Source organism: Bactrocera oleae, chromosome 6, assembly GCF_042242935.1.
Source record: "Bactrocera oleae isolate idBacOlea1 chromosome 6, idBacOlea1, whole genome shotgun sequence".
Classification (NCBI taxonomy): Eukaryota; Metazoa; Arthropoda; class Insecta; order Diptera; family Tephritidae; genus Bactrocera; species Bactrocera oleae.
The window spans coordinates 60,111,190-60,126,806 of NC_091540.1; the positions used below are offsets into that span (position 1 = coordinate 60,111,190).

At 32.6% G+C, this 15,617-nt stretch overlaps 1 protein-coding gene across 5 annotated transcripts in view; it reads right to left on the reverse strand.

Moving 5' to 3' along the window:
• Positions 1-15,617, reverse strand: part of LOC106619944 (capon-like protein) — a 260,136-nt gene that overhangs the window by 237,606 nt on the left and 6,913 nt on the right. The window contains exon 1 of one of the 5 annotated variants that reach the window (XM_070110858.1): positions 9,745-10,104. The exons of the other annotated variants lie outside the window; for them this stretch is intronic. The gene's annotated coding sequence lies outside the window, so the exon portion shown is untranslated. Of the gene's footprint in view, positions 1-9,744; positions 10,105-15,617 lie in introns of those variants that run through there. 5 annotated transcript variants of the gene reach the window in all.

A 15,617-nucleotide genomic window follows, 5' to 3' on the forward strand; every position in this document is an offset into this window, starting at 1 on the left:
GTCATGTTTATTTAAAATTGTCGATAGAAGCTTCTAAGGCTCAAGCTCAGTTTTTGACACTCATTCACAACTCATTTCCTTAAATACAAGTTAGGTAATGTGAGAGTCAAGTAAAGAGCAGATTAAAACACTTTGGTTTAATTAGCCCTTTCTCACTATAGTATAGTCTTAGAGCGGCATGGAAAAACTAAAATGAAAGGCTCAACGATTAGCATATAAAAATGTTTATTCAGCTATCCGCAATATTTTCCTCTTTCGCTTAACAGTTTTTATAACAATTATTCTGAATTCGAAAAAACAAATATGCAGAGCTTTTAATGCAAAAAGTGTAAATAAAAATTTCATTTAACAACATTTGGATAATTCGAAAATATACATAGTCCAGTTCAAATCTAATAAAACTTATCGAAATTCAGCAAAAATAAACGCAAATTCCAAACTTTTGTACTTCCACCTTTCCATTAATATCATATTTAAACTAATATTGTTTTATATAAACGAGTATAATAGTAACAAAGTATTTAAGCATATACATATATATTTACATTTATATGTATGAAAACGAGTTTACGATGTCATTGTCTGTGCCATTGCCAATTTAAGGACAAAACTTTTGTTGAAAACTGTCGCATACAGGTGTTACTAGAAAATATTCAAACTTTTCCTAATCCCATTGTGACAATATAATAATATATATTCGCCTATTTAGATACATATACATAAGTACATATGTATGTATCGGAACTTTTCGGCATAGCTACCAAAACTAGTCGAAAAATCGAAAATAAATTTCCATTAACAAGTATGGATGTACATACATATATAAAAATACACCAAAAAAATTCTAAAATCCTAATAATTAATATTAATGAAGAAAAAATAATAAACTAGTTATTAAAAACTGGTTGACAAAATATTTTTCTTATAGTTAAAGGAGTAATTTTCTCAATAAATAAAAAATGCCTTTTAATATTATATTATATTATATTAAGAAAATATTTTTTGAAAATACATTGGTATACACTACATATATAATGCCTAAATACTGCCATACTATATAAATACCGTAATAACATACAATCATGTGAAAAATAATAGAAGCAATTGGTATAACATATTTAAATACGCACATTCCTCAATTTTGAAACCCTGATCAGCAATTGCATAATAATTGTCAGAATGCCGTCTAACAAAGAACCGTTATCAAATCAAAATCGAGAAAATATATTAAAACATAATGGCTACGTTGCAATTTCAGAAAGAAAGAAAAAAGATCTTAGTAAAATATAACTAATTGTTTGAGGCAAGGAATCAAAACTTATGATATATATGTAACTCCAGATCTTGAAAAAAATATAGAGCAGCCACAATAAACTATGAAAAATTATTGATTCAACCTTTTACAAATTTTAAGTTCTCAAAAAGACTCAAAAGGTATTATATAACTACACTCTATGTAGCCTTTGAATTACTAGATTTTTTTTTATTCGGCAATATTCTTTCCTCAAGTTGAGAAACGTTTTTATTGCAATAGTTAAAACTAGCTTATTTTTTATGCAAGATAATAGTTGTTCCTTAAAATATATCGACTTTTCGGTTTTTTTTTTTAAACTTTTTACACTTTGGCCATTACATCCAAATATTAAATGAGATAAATATGCAAAACTCTATAAAAAAATCGCAGTGTCCTCATTATTTTGTACACAACTGTATGGTACTCGTGTATACATATCTACCGAGTTTTATTGCAACGGCATGCTTTAGTTGAGCAATTTGATGGCACTCACTTCACTGTGTAAACTTCAAACTTTGAGTGTTCATGCTCAGCTTCGTTTTATTTATTTTTCCATAAAAATTCAGAAAATTTTTTAATCAAAAGTTTATCGAAACAAACAGCAATGTCAGCTGCATATCCCTTGCTAAGAATTAATTAATCGTAATTGTTTAAATTTATGGCGCTTCATTGAAAAATGTATATATGTGCATGTGTGTACATACATATGTCATATACTTGTATATGTATGGAATAATTATTATTTGGGGCAAAACAATTTCTTCATTAAGAGCGTTTAAGACATTCAAAAGTAGGCAATGATAAAAAGGCTACTTGGTGGATTGCGAAATGTGGCATGAACATATAGTATTTTTACATGTGTGATAGTGAACAATAGTAAATGAAAATTAACAGCAAATGTTCATGCAATCGAGAATATTCTTTGGCGTTTAGAGCTAGAAAAACTTAATTGAAAAATTACTTAATATTGTTCATTAAGGTTTTTCGAGCACAAGTCTAAGTGCTTAAAGTGATTGTAATGTTTTTAGAATAAATTCTAAACAACTCGACTCTCACTAACTTTTGCTATAAGGAATTATATAAATCACAGCTTGAGTTATCAATTGGCAAAAAGAATGTGCAAAAGAACATCGATATGTAAGATCGGTATGTTAAATCAGTAGGGACCTGAGTTACTCGCTAAGCAACTTTAAAGAAAATATTTCTTGTAGCAATAGAAAAATTTTAGTGAACAAGAGCTTAGTGTGACTTCTTGAGTGACACAACTCGACTTATCCTATAACAAATATAAACTACAATAGAACATCAATAGGTTAGAACAATGTCTTAAGTCGTAAGTGGCTGAAATATTTGCGAAGTAACTTTACATGGAACATTGTTTGGCTAAATTCTATCTGAAAATTGTTATGTGTGTCTTATTATATGACCTATATGACCTATAGTTCTATAGTTCTAATATTATGTTTCTGAACAGCTTTTGCTTTTCATGTCAAACGCTTTCGTACAATATTAAAGTGGTATTCAAATCTTAAATATACAGATCTAAAATACTATGAAACTCGAAGTACTTCAAGAAGTTTTTCTTAAAAAGTTATCACATCGCTGGATATCATTGGTAGAATCCCAGAGATGGTATAGTGTAGCAACGTAAAGCGATATGAGGTTGTAAGGTGTATTAACTAAACTTAAAAAAGCTATTTGATCATTTGCGCATAAAAAGCCCGAAGAGTAACCGAGTGACAACTTCAATGCGGAGTTTTTAATGATTTTCAACGATATAAGCTAAAATATTCGAGTCCTAATTTACTACAAGAGAAACATTAATTCATAATAAGTCAGAAAACGGTGTGGAACAGTAAAAATGTAATTACCTCTCATATAAAGAGGTCTAGAAGAAACTTCTCCGCCAACATTTTTCCAAGCAAAGTTTCGCTGAAAGATTATGAGTAACAGGTTAAATAGACCAATTTTTGTTTTAAAAGCTGAAAACTCTCAATTCCTTCAATGAGGTAGATATTTTAAAGAAAGTAAATTATTTCTCGCACAGCAAAGGTGGAGGCCATTGCACTCATGGTTCGACTCAGCTGAAAACATTTAGCGATTACAGTTCAACTAGAAGAAGAAGTATTTCAAACCTTAAAAGCTGAAAGTAAATGCACTTGCAACGAAACCTAATACCTTCTTTTGAACTTACAAGATAGTCCATGCTATTGGATCATAAAAAAGAGAATGAGAGAATGCGATAGCGAAGTTCAACAGAGTTTGTTGCAAAGCTTAACCACACTGCAATTCCAAAGAACAAAACAGTAGTTACCATGGCATAGGAATGGTCAATTTGCACACCTACACACATACATACATTCACATACATTATATATAATAATATGACCGCTTATATAATACCTATATACCACTACAATGGTTGGCAATTTAACCAGTGAACCATTAAGTCCCACTCAAGTTTAAGCTTATGTATTGACCGATGTCGGTTATTTTCTATATTACTTTTAGTAGCGCTATTGTTGTTGTTGCTTTTGTACGCTTGTTGTCTTCATTCTGTAACTACTTGAATTGCTTGGCAGCATAGAAGCGAGAAATGTAATAAAGTAAAACAATTACGCAATTGCACCAAAGTCAACAGCAACAACAAAAACATCCATAATAGTGAAAGAATAACAGAAATAAGAAAAAACATTAACTTCGGTTGCACTGAACCCATAATACCCTTCACGGGTGGATTTCTTATAGCATAAAAGGGTATAAAAAGATTTTTTCTTCATTTTGATGGTCAGTTTGTATGACAGCTATATGCTATAGTGATTCGATCAGAACAATATATTCGGAACATCTACCATTGTCTTGGAAAATAATCCATGCCGAATTTACTGAAGTTATCTTGTCAAATAAGTGAATTTTCCATATTAGAACTTGATTTTGATCGTTCAGTTTGTTTGTTATATACAGACAAAGAGACGGACAGGGCTGCTTAGACTTCGTGGCAAACTCTGTTTAGGGTATAACAAACGAAGCAACAGTGCAATGAATTGTAAAATTCTTAATACAACAATAGTGAATTGTGTAAATTGCGCACTGAAGGCCAAATGAGCATAAGCCAGCGCGTCCGAATGCTCTGGGAGGAGTGGCGAATGATGCCCGCGTGCACATGTCAATGGACGCTGACGTCTGAAGTAGTCAATAACTTGTCGGTAAAGCATTTCAATCTATTTACAAGTGCAATACGCTGAGTGCAGACTTTTATATATTTTATTTTATTTTACTCATTTCTGCAATAAGATGTTGTTTGCTGTTTTATATATCATTTAGTGAGTAAGTAAATGACAACTTTAGAATGTAATCTTATGTATGTTTTCTGTCTCTTGTATTATTACGATTTTTCCCGCTAACAAACGAATCCGAATACAAAAAATTAGGCATTATTTTATAGGTAAGAGTTCAACTTAAAATGACATAGATATTTATAATAAACATGGAGCTTCCGCTATCATAACACTCTGACTTCTAAGATTTGAACTTGTAATTAGTCACTCGGAAAATTGTATTTATTTTATTCTAAGTTTCAAACCACTAATGCAAAAAACTGCACCTACAATTCGTATAACCCACAATTCTCACTGTTTTAATTAGTGCCAATATTCCCCAGTTTGCCACATCGACAGATAATTTATTAACCTTAAGCATGAGCTTACAATTTAAATGAGTTTTAAAGAGATACTAGACTTAAGAGTAAATTTGTCGACTTTTAATAAAATACACATCTGATTACCGCCTGAAATAACTTGAACAATTAACTAATTGCCTAGTTAGTATTAAATTAACAAGAAATTAATATGAAAATCCCTGTAAAACTCTGGGAAGTATGCTCAATGAAGGAACTGACAAAACGAAATGTCTAATAATGACTACTCAAAGAGAAGTAATTGCTTAAACTAAATTGAGTAAATTTGCAAACACAATGTGTTAGTTTTGTCTGAATTTGCAAAGCTAATTGACTTGTTTGAACCTGGTTAAAGTTTATTGTATTAAAAATCAACGATTTGAGCCTTTATGTAGTAAATTTGGAAGTTGACAAAAATATATCATATAATGAATCCCATGTATATATTGTAGTACCGCCCTCAACACATATATGGTATTCAATATCAAAGCATTAGAACGAGACAAAGAGTAGTTAGTTTTAAATATAACGAGAGCATCAAAGGAGTTCTTCTTTCTTAATAAATATTTTGCTTATATTGGTTTCACAAGCGTAGATAAGGTTTCCAGATCTAAGGAATGAATCCACATAATATTATATATAAGAATATGTATTAGGTTAAGATGACTCAGAAATAATATTATCAAAATTTATTATGTTCTATGCTCAAAATATAAATTGTATTTATTGGAATATATAAATTTCCAAAAAATTATACTAGAATTTAAGATGCAAACTTGCGAGCAGAAAAATTGCGAATCGATGATGGCTACTTTTCGAAGAGTGAGGCAGTATATTTCAAGTCTTCTATGAAGTATATTTAAAAACCTCACGAAAGCGATTCCAGCGCAGACGCTAACGGTCTGCATCCAACAGTGAGTATTGCTCGAAACATTTTTTGGTTTTTGCATCCGATGCATTATTAATTGAGCAAAATTTAAGATAGTTAACCTATTTTTTTTATACCCTGAAAAGGGGGTTAATATTGCCACGAAGGCTATAATATCCAGAAGGGAATATCAAAGACCCTATAAAATATATTGTGTTGCTACCATACATCTGACCGATCAAAATCAAGTCCTTGTATGGAACACTTTTTTATTTGACAAGAGATCTTAACGAAAATTGGCATGCATAAAAATATAATCTAAAATTAAGTTCTTGTATAAGAAATTTTTTTATTTGAGACATATATCTTCACAAAATTCGGCACAGGTTATTGTCCAAAACATCGTTACAGTATCCGAACAAATTGTTTATATCGAACAACTCTTGTACCATATATACATAGTTGCCATTCAAACTCACCAATCAAAATCAGGATATAGATCTTTTTACTGCCTTTTTTGCTATAAGAGATGCACCTGCGAAGGGTATTGTAGTCTCACTGCAGCAAGGTTAACGTTTTTCTTGCTTTTAGGCCTCAATAGATCAGTTCTATCTGCATTAGTCTATATCGTTCTTCTTCAAAAGCTTCTATTTATGTGTTACTCTTCGCTTTGGCTTAGGTTTTTAGCGCCTAGAGTTCGACTGCAACCACCGAGTTTGTAAAACGATTTTGTAATTGATTTGATTAAGTTTATGAGTGTTGCTGTGGCCAAGCTTATAATTTAGTAAATTAAGGTTCGACGGATAAATTACTTATAGGCACTGCAATACTGAAGAGGAAGAGCACAAATTGTTTAATGACACATTAATAGAATAGAAATAATAGAAGACATATGTATACCGATAGTAACCCTCAATTACCGACAAAAGCTATTGTAAATGAAAGAAAATTATTGAAAATTTCCACGAACTCTATTATCTAATTAAATACTTAACGAGCGGACATTTTTATGACCATATACAGTAAACACACTAGGGGCACTTCTAACAAAATACACAAAATACAATGTAAGTACTCGTACAATATTGTTTTAACTGACTGCTACGCCTGCGCAGTGTACATATTTACTTAAACATATTTTTGCATACAAACAAATGTTTGTATGTTTGCGCGTGCAGCTAAAAGTCAATATTGCGCGCCCAAACCAACTTTGGTGTGACCATCCGGTCTTTGTTTCCACTGCAAAAGGGGCTTAGCAGCCCAAGTGACTTGTGCCTAAAAACAAAGGCACAACAAGCAGCGGCTAAGGCACTTTGCCACATTGGTCACAATGTCAGTGGCAATGCTGAAGACACACACAGCAAACACATCCATGCATGCGTATATGCGCATAGTTGAGCGGCAGCACAGCGAATCGCTGGACAGCGGTTGCTTCGGGCGGACACGTATTCGTAAAACTGTCTGCCTGTGTCTCTTATTTTTAGCTTCTAATTCTGAAAACTTTTTTTTCATGGAAATTTTACTGCACTGCATGTTAAATGCAACATAGCTCTTCATAGCTAGTGGAGTTGTAGTTGCAAGTGCGCATGCGCGCAATACAAACTTGAAACGCGCTTGGCCATTTCGTCGCGCTCGTGAATTGCGTGCGTCGCCGTTCAACGTTTGTGGCGGCGCAACAAATCGCTCATATGCACACGTACAATGCAGGCGGTGAACAGCTGAAGCATGATTTTGAGCTGTGCAATGCCTGTTGTTGTTGTGATGTTTGTGTTGTTTGTTTGGCTTTTTTATTGTTGCTGCGCGCGGCATGGAGTGGACGCACGATCGCACACAAGTATATGTAGATGTGTGAGTATAGTACTTATATATATAGATACATATCTGCTCTCCCTCTCTCTCTCTCTCTCGCTTCGGCAGGCTCTGCCTGTCATTTGTCAGCTATGCCACTAATTCTAGCTATTCGTTCTGCTTTCAACATTGTTCCTGCAACAACGAGCCATTTGGAATTCTGCGTTTCTCTTTGTAGGATTACATGTAAGCGCATACATACATACATACAACATTTATATATACACACATACATGCGAACATATGTATGGATATGTGAAAAGCATATCGCTTTTTTTTTGCTTGAAATTCTTCAACCAACTTGTACATGCATGTATGTGTGTGTTTAGCAAGAGGAAAAATTACATTCAACTTGGGTAGGGTCTTTAGCTTCAAGTGCTATTGCACTTAACCACGACGCGTTGGAAAACTTGTTTCGTACAATTCGGTGCTGTTGTTGGTGTCGGTGTCGCGCTGTTGATGTCGCCCCACTGCTGGTGCAACGAGTAGTTGTTCTTCGTGCCCCCTGCCACTCCTGCCCACTTTTAGACGTTCGAGCTTCCGCTACAGCTACGACGACGAACACGTGTTGTTACTATTTTTGTTTTTGTTGTTTCTGTTATTTCTTACTTTGTTTTATTGTTGTTGTGATTTTTCTTTATTTTGTTATTTTATTCTTATTGTTGTTGTTGTCTTTTATTTTTTGTACTGTTGGTGTTATATTTGTTGTTGTTGTTGTAATTATTGTTGTTTTTTATTTTATTGTTGTTATAATATTTGTTGCTGTTGTTAATTTTAATGTTATTGTTGTTGTTGTTTATTTTAATATTATTGTTGTTGTAGCTATTATTTTTTCTTCTTGTTGTTGTTATCGCCATCGCATTGCATTGGCATTTTTCCGTTAAGCACACAATGTTGTTGTTGTAGTTCATATATCTGCTTGTAGCATGCTGTTAAGCTGTTGTTTTTGTAGTTCTTGTTGTTCGTCTTGTTATTTAACAACAATTTAGCGTTGTGGCAGCGGCAATGTTGTTATCTTGTCGCCGGCGTTGTTATGCAGTTTTGCAACTTTTTTTTTCGGCTTTTACAGTCTTACACGAATACTTTTCGATCACACTGTTCGCTCATGCAACAATTATTTTAAACGAAAAAAAAAGACTCCGAAAAAAAGAAGTTAAAAATCAGCAAAAGTAAATTGCATCTGAGTGGCAGAATGAAACTGAAATTACCAGCCGAACGCTTGCGCAATGCAATGTTACAACAACAACACGAAAAATAGCAAATTGCTGCATTTAACTTCTGGCGGTGAGTGATGAAAACAAAATTAAATATTTTTTTTGATTATTGTTTCTTTAGTATTCTAAATAACCATTTATAGCTTTTCGATAATTAACGGTTAATTTAGGACCGACTGAGCGCTGCAATTTGTTTGTCCATAACTTATTTAAGGTTGTCTTGTGGAGTTTTTGCATTCTTTCGCTGACTTTTCTGGAAATATTAATTTTACTTGCTGCTTTTCTTGAAAACTTTACTACCATTTTAACTAAATTAGTTTCAGTATGACTTTTTTTTTAATTTTTCCCTTTTATCAAGTGCTTTTGTTGCTTTGAGGTCAGGCTTATTCATAAAGCAAAAGCACAAGATAATCTGAAATATGGATTATATACCGAGTTAATAAAATATCTCTTCACCAATTACAAGTTAGTAGTTCTACTTCCTATCAAAGAATATTTTTGAGGCGTTTTGTCGATAATAAAAACATTTTTGATTAGCTCGAATATTTATTTGTTCTTTTTTCTAGTACTAAAACGTTCTAAAAGAACAATTTGTTCGCTATTCGCAATTCGCTAAAGCTACTTTCCTATAAGATCTTGTGCATTATTTAACAATAAAGAATGAATAAGAAAGCTTAAAGCCCTCAGAGCATTTAAAATATTTTAATCACGTTCAGAGTGATCATATCCCCTTATCCACTTGAAAGTCAGAAAAGAAGCGTTCTGTTTTTGTGCATTTGTTTTAAAGAGCTATTTTAGTTAATAAATAAATAAATTACATGTGTTTTTGCTGAATTTAACTTACTTTAATAAACGACGATTCATTTTGAAATATTTTGGATTCCCTTTATCCCGTAGCCGATTACCAGGAGGTCTTCCGAAATAAAGTGTCTGGCGGTGAGAAGTATTTTTCTGCTTAAAATTACGTCAAATCCAAAAATCAAAAAAGGTATTAATATAGATGAAAAAAGGTAATGATCGAACGACTAATTTTGATTTCCAGCAATATGACGGCTTTCCAAAAAAAAGCATATTAAATTGAGTGGTTCAGCCGTTTCGGAGACATTTTTCCTCATCCACTCTAAAAAGAGCGTTTCGAGAAAAACGCGTTTAAAGTTTTGGCAGCCGATTACACTAAGTTAAGAAATTCTTACAAATATGAACATAGGTATCTCCGAAATTTTCTTTCCGGACAAACTTCTAAGTTTTGCAAAATATTTTTAAATATATATATAAATGATGATGGTGATATTAATCAATGATCTCCAAGACCATGGTAACCAATGCCGCTGCAAACAAATGAGAGGATAAATTAAGTTAACCTCTCCCCTCTCTTCTCTGTGAGTGATACGTTCAACAACGAGCTCAAATAAAGCAAACATTATCATAATTGTTTGTACTGCTGATAAAGATTTTCATAAATTTACCGGCTTTCATCGACCCAATTCAACTGTAAGTGACTTTAAGATCCATAGCTACTTCGGCAATGCCTACATATACAAAATTCAGAATAGACCTACGATTTAAAAGAACCAATAAATCTTAAACAAAATCATTGATCTCCCAAGACTCCACCAATAATTTCAATCCTTGAAAGAAAGATTCCACTATTAATTTCTAATCCTTGAAAGAAAAATTCCACCATTAATTTCTAATTCTTGAAAGCATGTGTTTAACCTAACTTCTCTAGAAAGGTATAGTGTGAGTCTTGTCTACTAATATTAATGTTAGAAATGTACACATAAGTAGTGAAGATCGCTACTTACTACTATGGGAATTATATTTAAAACAGTTCTTCAATAATTTAGACAAAAGAAAAGTTATTTATGAATGCCTGAGGGTCTATCAAAGCAGCCTAAGTCGGCGAGACATGGTACTATATGTTAATTGAACATTTGTAGCTCTCTCTACGGCTTGAAATGTAGACGAAAGGTGGAACAACCCATACTCAAGTGTTGGAAAATGTCCCAAACTTGTTTACGTTTTTATAGTCATACGGCTACATATATATAGGACATCGTTTATAGAAAATATGGTAATTCATCCTTTCCAAAAACTTATTTCCAATCAACGGCTGTGTTCTTGAAGTCAAAGATACCAGGAGAGGACCAGTTTAATGTGAAAATCAAGCTTGCTGTTCCGTAAAGCGAAGGCAAGGACTTGTGAGCTCATTGATCGGCGTAACGATCTCTTTGTTGGCTAAGTTCATAACATTGGAGCGACCATTTAACGGCGATAGATTTTTGTGGGGTATCGAAAAAAACTAATGTTATGTGAACAATGCATTAGCGACTCTGGCCCAAACTGGCGAAAGGCAGGTAAGTACATTGAGTCAGAAATGATCACCATAGTGTTGGTGAAGACAAGTATGAAATCATTCGAATAAAGCAAAAAGTAATAATATATCAAACTATTCCTATTTTTGTTGTAATTTGCTTTGCTAGATCTTTTTTTTTTTAGAGGAAAACCGCATGAATCACCCTTCACTTACATACATATAAGAAATATATAGTTTATGAAATTTCCGCAGGTCTTAATTTTTAATAATGTGGCTATAAAAGTCACTATACATATTATATACCAAATATATGTATGTATGTATATATGCAATATTAAGCCCTGAAGCACTAAATAATTACCTTTTCAACCTTTACATACTTCATTCAAGCTTTTTTATTAACTTTCAGTGGAAAAGATGGTGGGCAAGTCGATGTTGCCATCTCGTATTCATTGTCTCATGAAAAGGACAACGAAATAAGGATGGCAGAATTGAACGCATTTATAAAAAACATCCACTACATGCGAGTACATATACGCACGATGAAAACCGGTTCGCCAATACAAGTAGGTATTGAAACTTGTACATATACATATGTATGTATATTAAGTAATATTTGTATGTACATATATTAAAGCAATGAATCGAAAGTCAAATGGAGTAAATGCATCGAGAAAAAAATTCGCAGACAAAGAATTTATTATACCTTTTGTATATATGTATACTTCTACACTATTTACTATATAATGCTATCCGAAGTATGTATGTATATGTGAAGCACCTATATGGTGCTCTTGGCAAATAGCTTATGAAGCAGATGATGAAAAGGAAGCCATCATGTGGACATTGTGCAGATTTTATATGTGAAACGCAACAGCGCTGAAGAATATAAATACAAATTGGCTTGAGACGATTTCGTTTTCTTTTATGCATATGCTTATGTATTCATTATACTCTACTGATGCCATAAGAGAGTACACATATAGAGGAAGCGATTGCGAAAGAAGGTTCAACGCACAGCTGTTGAAAGTAAAAAGCACCATAATTATTCAGTATTGGAAACTTGATGCGGGGCATGATCATTTGATTCGGTGGTAGGGTCTTTGAAGAGATCAAGAGTGGGTTGAAAGTAGTCAAATGAGTGGCCAAATACTTTATTGGCAAAGTATCGGATATAAGAAACATGTTCATAAAAATTCCAAATTTCCTTTCAAGTTTGCCAGTTATTATTATCTACTATCGAGTTCTCAGTTTACGACGTTGCTTCGAAACGCAATCGATAATAGAAATAAACCCTTTCGTTAATTGCTGAAGCATATATTTATTTTGACATATAAATTTCCCTTTTACTTCTTACAAAATCCTGACCCTGCTCATATTTACTTGTTGTTCTGAAGGGCCTTGAAAGTTGTATGCCGAATATGTACGTCTGAAGTAATTTACGATAATTTATTTATTGTTATCAGAAACCCATACTAAGGCTTGACTTTATCTATCAACATAATTAGAAAAGATTTCTAAACCCACTGGACTATGAAGCCCAATCGAAGAAATGATATTGCGGCTTAGTATATATAGTAGTATTTATCAAAAAATTTCCTTTGTGGAGCCCTATGGATTTCAGAGTAATTTATCTAATGGAGACAAGAAACGCTTGCCACTTTTAGGAAATATTGAACTAAATAACATCACAATAGTAAGTTCTCATATTCGGAAAATAATAAACTATAACCTGAAAGATGTAAGGTAAGGCTCTCCGAACGCTCAGTCTACAACCGATTGAAATGGAATATGGAATATTCTCTTTGGCTCCAAGTTTTCCAATCTAATCGAGATCGGTCTAAGTCTAATAATTACTTAAGTACGACCTCAAATCAACCAGTGACGCTCGCTTCAATTTTTTGTAGCATTTTTTACAAAATCCGAAACTTTTTATATTAGGCTGGACCAAAAAGATTCGAAAAGAAAATATGGTGATATGGAAATAGTGGTCCAAATAGCCATTACCCCAAGACTATCTTTCAGTCGTTCGCCTTTTCATCTTCCCAACATGCGGGGGGAAATAATTTTCCATACATCACACTCGCAATGAAAAAAACAAAAACTTTTCGAGCTTGGTATTCCGAAAAATTTAACATTTGTTCCGTGGGTGTCTGTGTTATCGGAATCAATTATTATAGCATCAATCCACGAAGGAGGTAGCATACCCTAGCACTTTCATCTTTCTTCTCTTGAAAAAACATACCTACAGAAAAACCTATCAACTGAACGAAGCGGCAACATAGAAAAACGGACACAGTGTAGAACGCCACAAAGAACACTGTGAGGCCGAGAAAGATGCGCGCCAACCAACTGATTGAATTGGTAACCACATAAATGGACGCATCTACATTGCGCTATTTTTAAATAAGAAAATAAAAGTCGAACGTAACACAAAACACAAGAAACTTTAGAACATTTTCAAATGAAAACAACAACAACTAGAATAAAACAAAAACAAATACAAGACATAAAGCGCTAAGAAGCACTCATAATGAACGCGAATGTGAAGAGCAACAAAAAAACAATGGTGAAATGAGCAACGGACAGAGCAAATGCCGCCAACCACAACAACTACGAGTATAACAACAACGTGCACGAAACGGAAGAAGTCATGTTGTTGAACTGAGGCATCATTTGGAGCAAAGCAACAGCGATAAATAAGCGAACGTGAGGTGGAAGATTTATTATACATACAAAACGATAGATACCTATATATGTATGTATGGAAGTGTATATACATACATACCACACGTGTTTGTGTGCATGCAAAAGTGATTAGTTAACTTTTCAAATGTTACCGGCAAAAGTCGACCTTGAATTATTGAAGCTATACCGCATACTTATTAAGTGGAATCTATGGGCTTTTGGCAAAATTTGAAGAGAGTCTTCTTTTTTCGCCGACAACTAATGGTTATAACTGCTCATTAGTTATTGGGTATCGCCATAATTCGTAAATTCTTAATAATAGATCTAACACTAGGCGCAAATACTGATCATATTAACCATATACTGCGTCTTCTACATAAATATCTATTTAATATGTGTAGGTATGTTTGCTTATAATTATGCCTTTAAACTTTGTTTATAGTATGCTTCCATTTTACACAGCACTCATCTTCAGCACATTTACTGCAATGAAATTAATGATCACCTGCCCGACAGCTGTGCGTTTACAGTGTGCGACAGATAAGTAGTCGCTTAAGGGGTTATATCCACTTGCAAATCGGAAAAAAAGCGTAATTTTTTTGTGCATATTTTTTTTGAAGAAGCATATTATTTAATAAATAAATAAAACAAAAGTAAATATACAGAATTTAGTGTAATTTAATAATTGGCGATTTTTTTTTTTAAATTTTGAATTCCCTTGTTTCCGTAGTCGGTCTCCAAGAGGACCTCCGAAAAGAGGTGTCGGGTGATAAGCAAGATTTTTCTGCTTAATTTTTGTAATAAATTAAAAAACCAAAAAAAAAACTATTACTATATATGAATAGAGCTAATAATCAAAGGACTAGTCAAAATTTTAATTTTTAACAAAATGACGGCTTCGCAAAAAAAGTAGTTTTTTTGTGAAAAAATGTACACTTCCGAGGTTTTATGGCGCTCGAAATTATTATTCATCATAATTACACTTTACAGCTAAATTCGTAGCCGCCAGAATGCTTTCAACTATTTTTGAGTCAAAATTTTCAAAGCGATCTTCAGACGTTATAGTATTTGAGTTGCTATTAAAACAATGTCATAGTAAGAGTTTTGATTTATATAGAATGATGATTTAAATGGAATAGAAAATACGCAAATTAACAATAAGACAAAGTTTTTATTTTATTTTATTTTTAAAGAAGGTATATACGTAGAAATATTTATAAAAGCTTTTATAAAAAACCAGCAGTTAAGCCAATTTTCCACATTGTACAAGTATATAGTAAATAGTATATAAATAAATACAATTGGCAATATCCAACTGTATATACTTGTATCAACAAATCAGTGACGTCGCACTCATAAATGCCTTGCGGTGAGGAACTGAACTTGTGGAACATTTTTGTGTGTTTATTTATGCGTAATTTTTATGAAGTTTTATAAATATTTTATAATGACTTTTTTATGTTTGGTATACAATTTTTTTAAATTTTTTTTTTTAATAATAACAAAAATTTCAATGAAGGGGTTTTATGTTGGGTTTAAAATATTAAGAACATAATGTAGAAATTTTGACGCACTTTTGAACAAAAATTATCACATGAATTTCAATATATCTCCATGACAATATAATTTCGAGATATTTGAAATTTGAATATATTTTCTATGCACAAATTTTCGGCAAATTGTAATATTTATCAATTTTTTACAAATGAGAA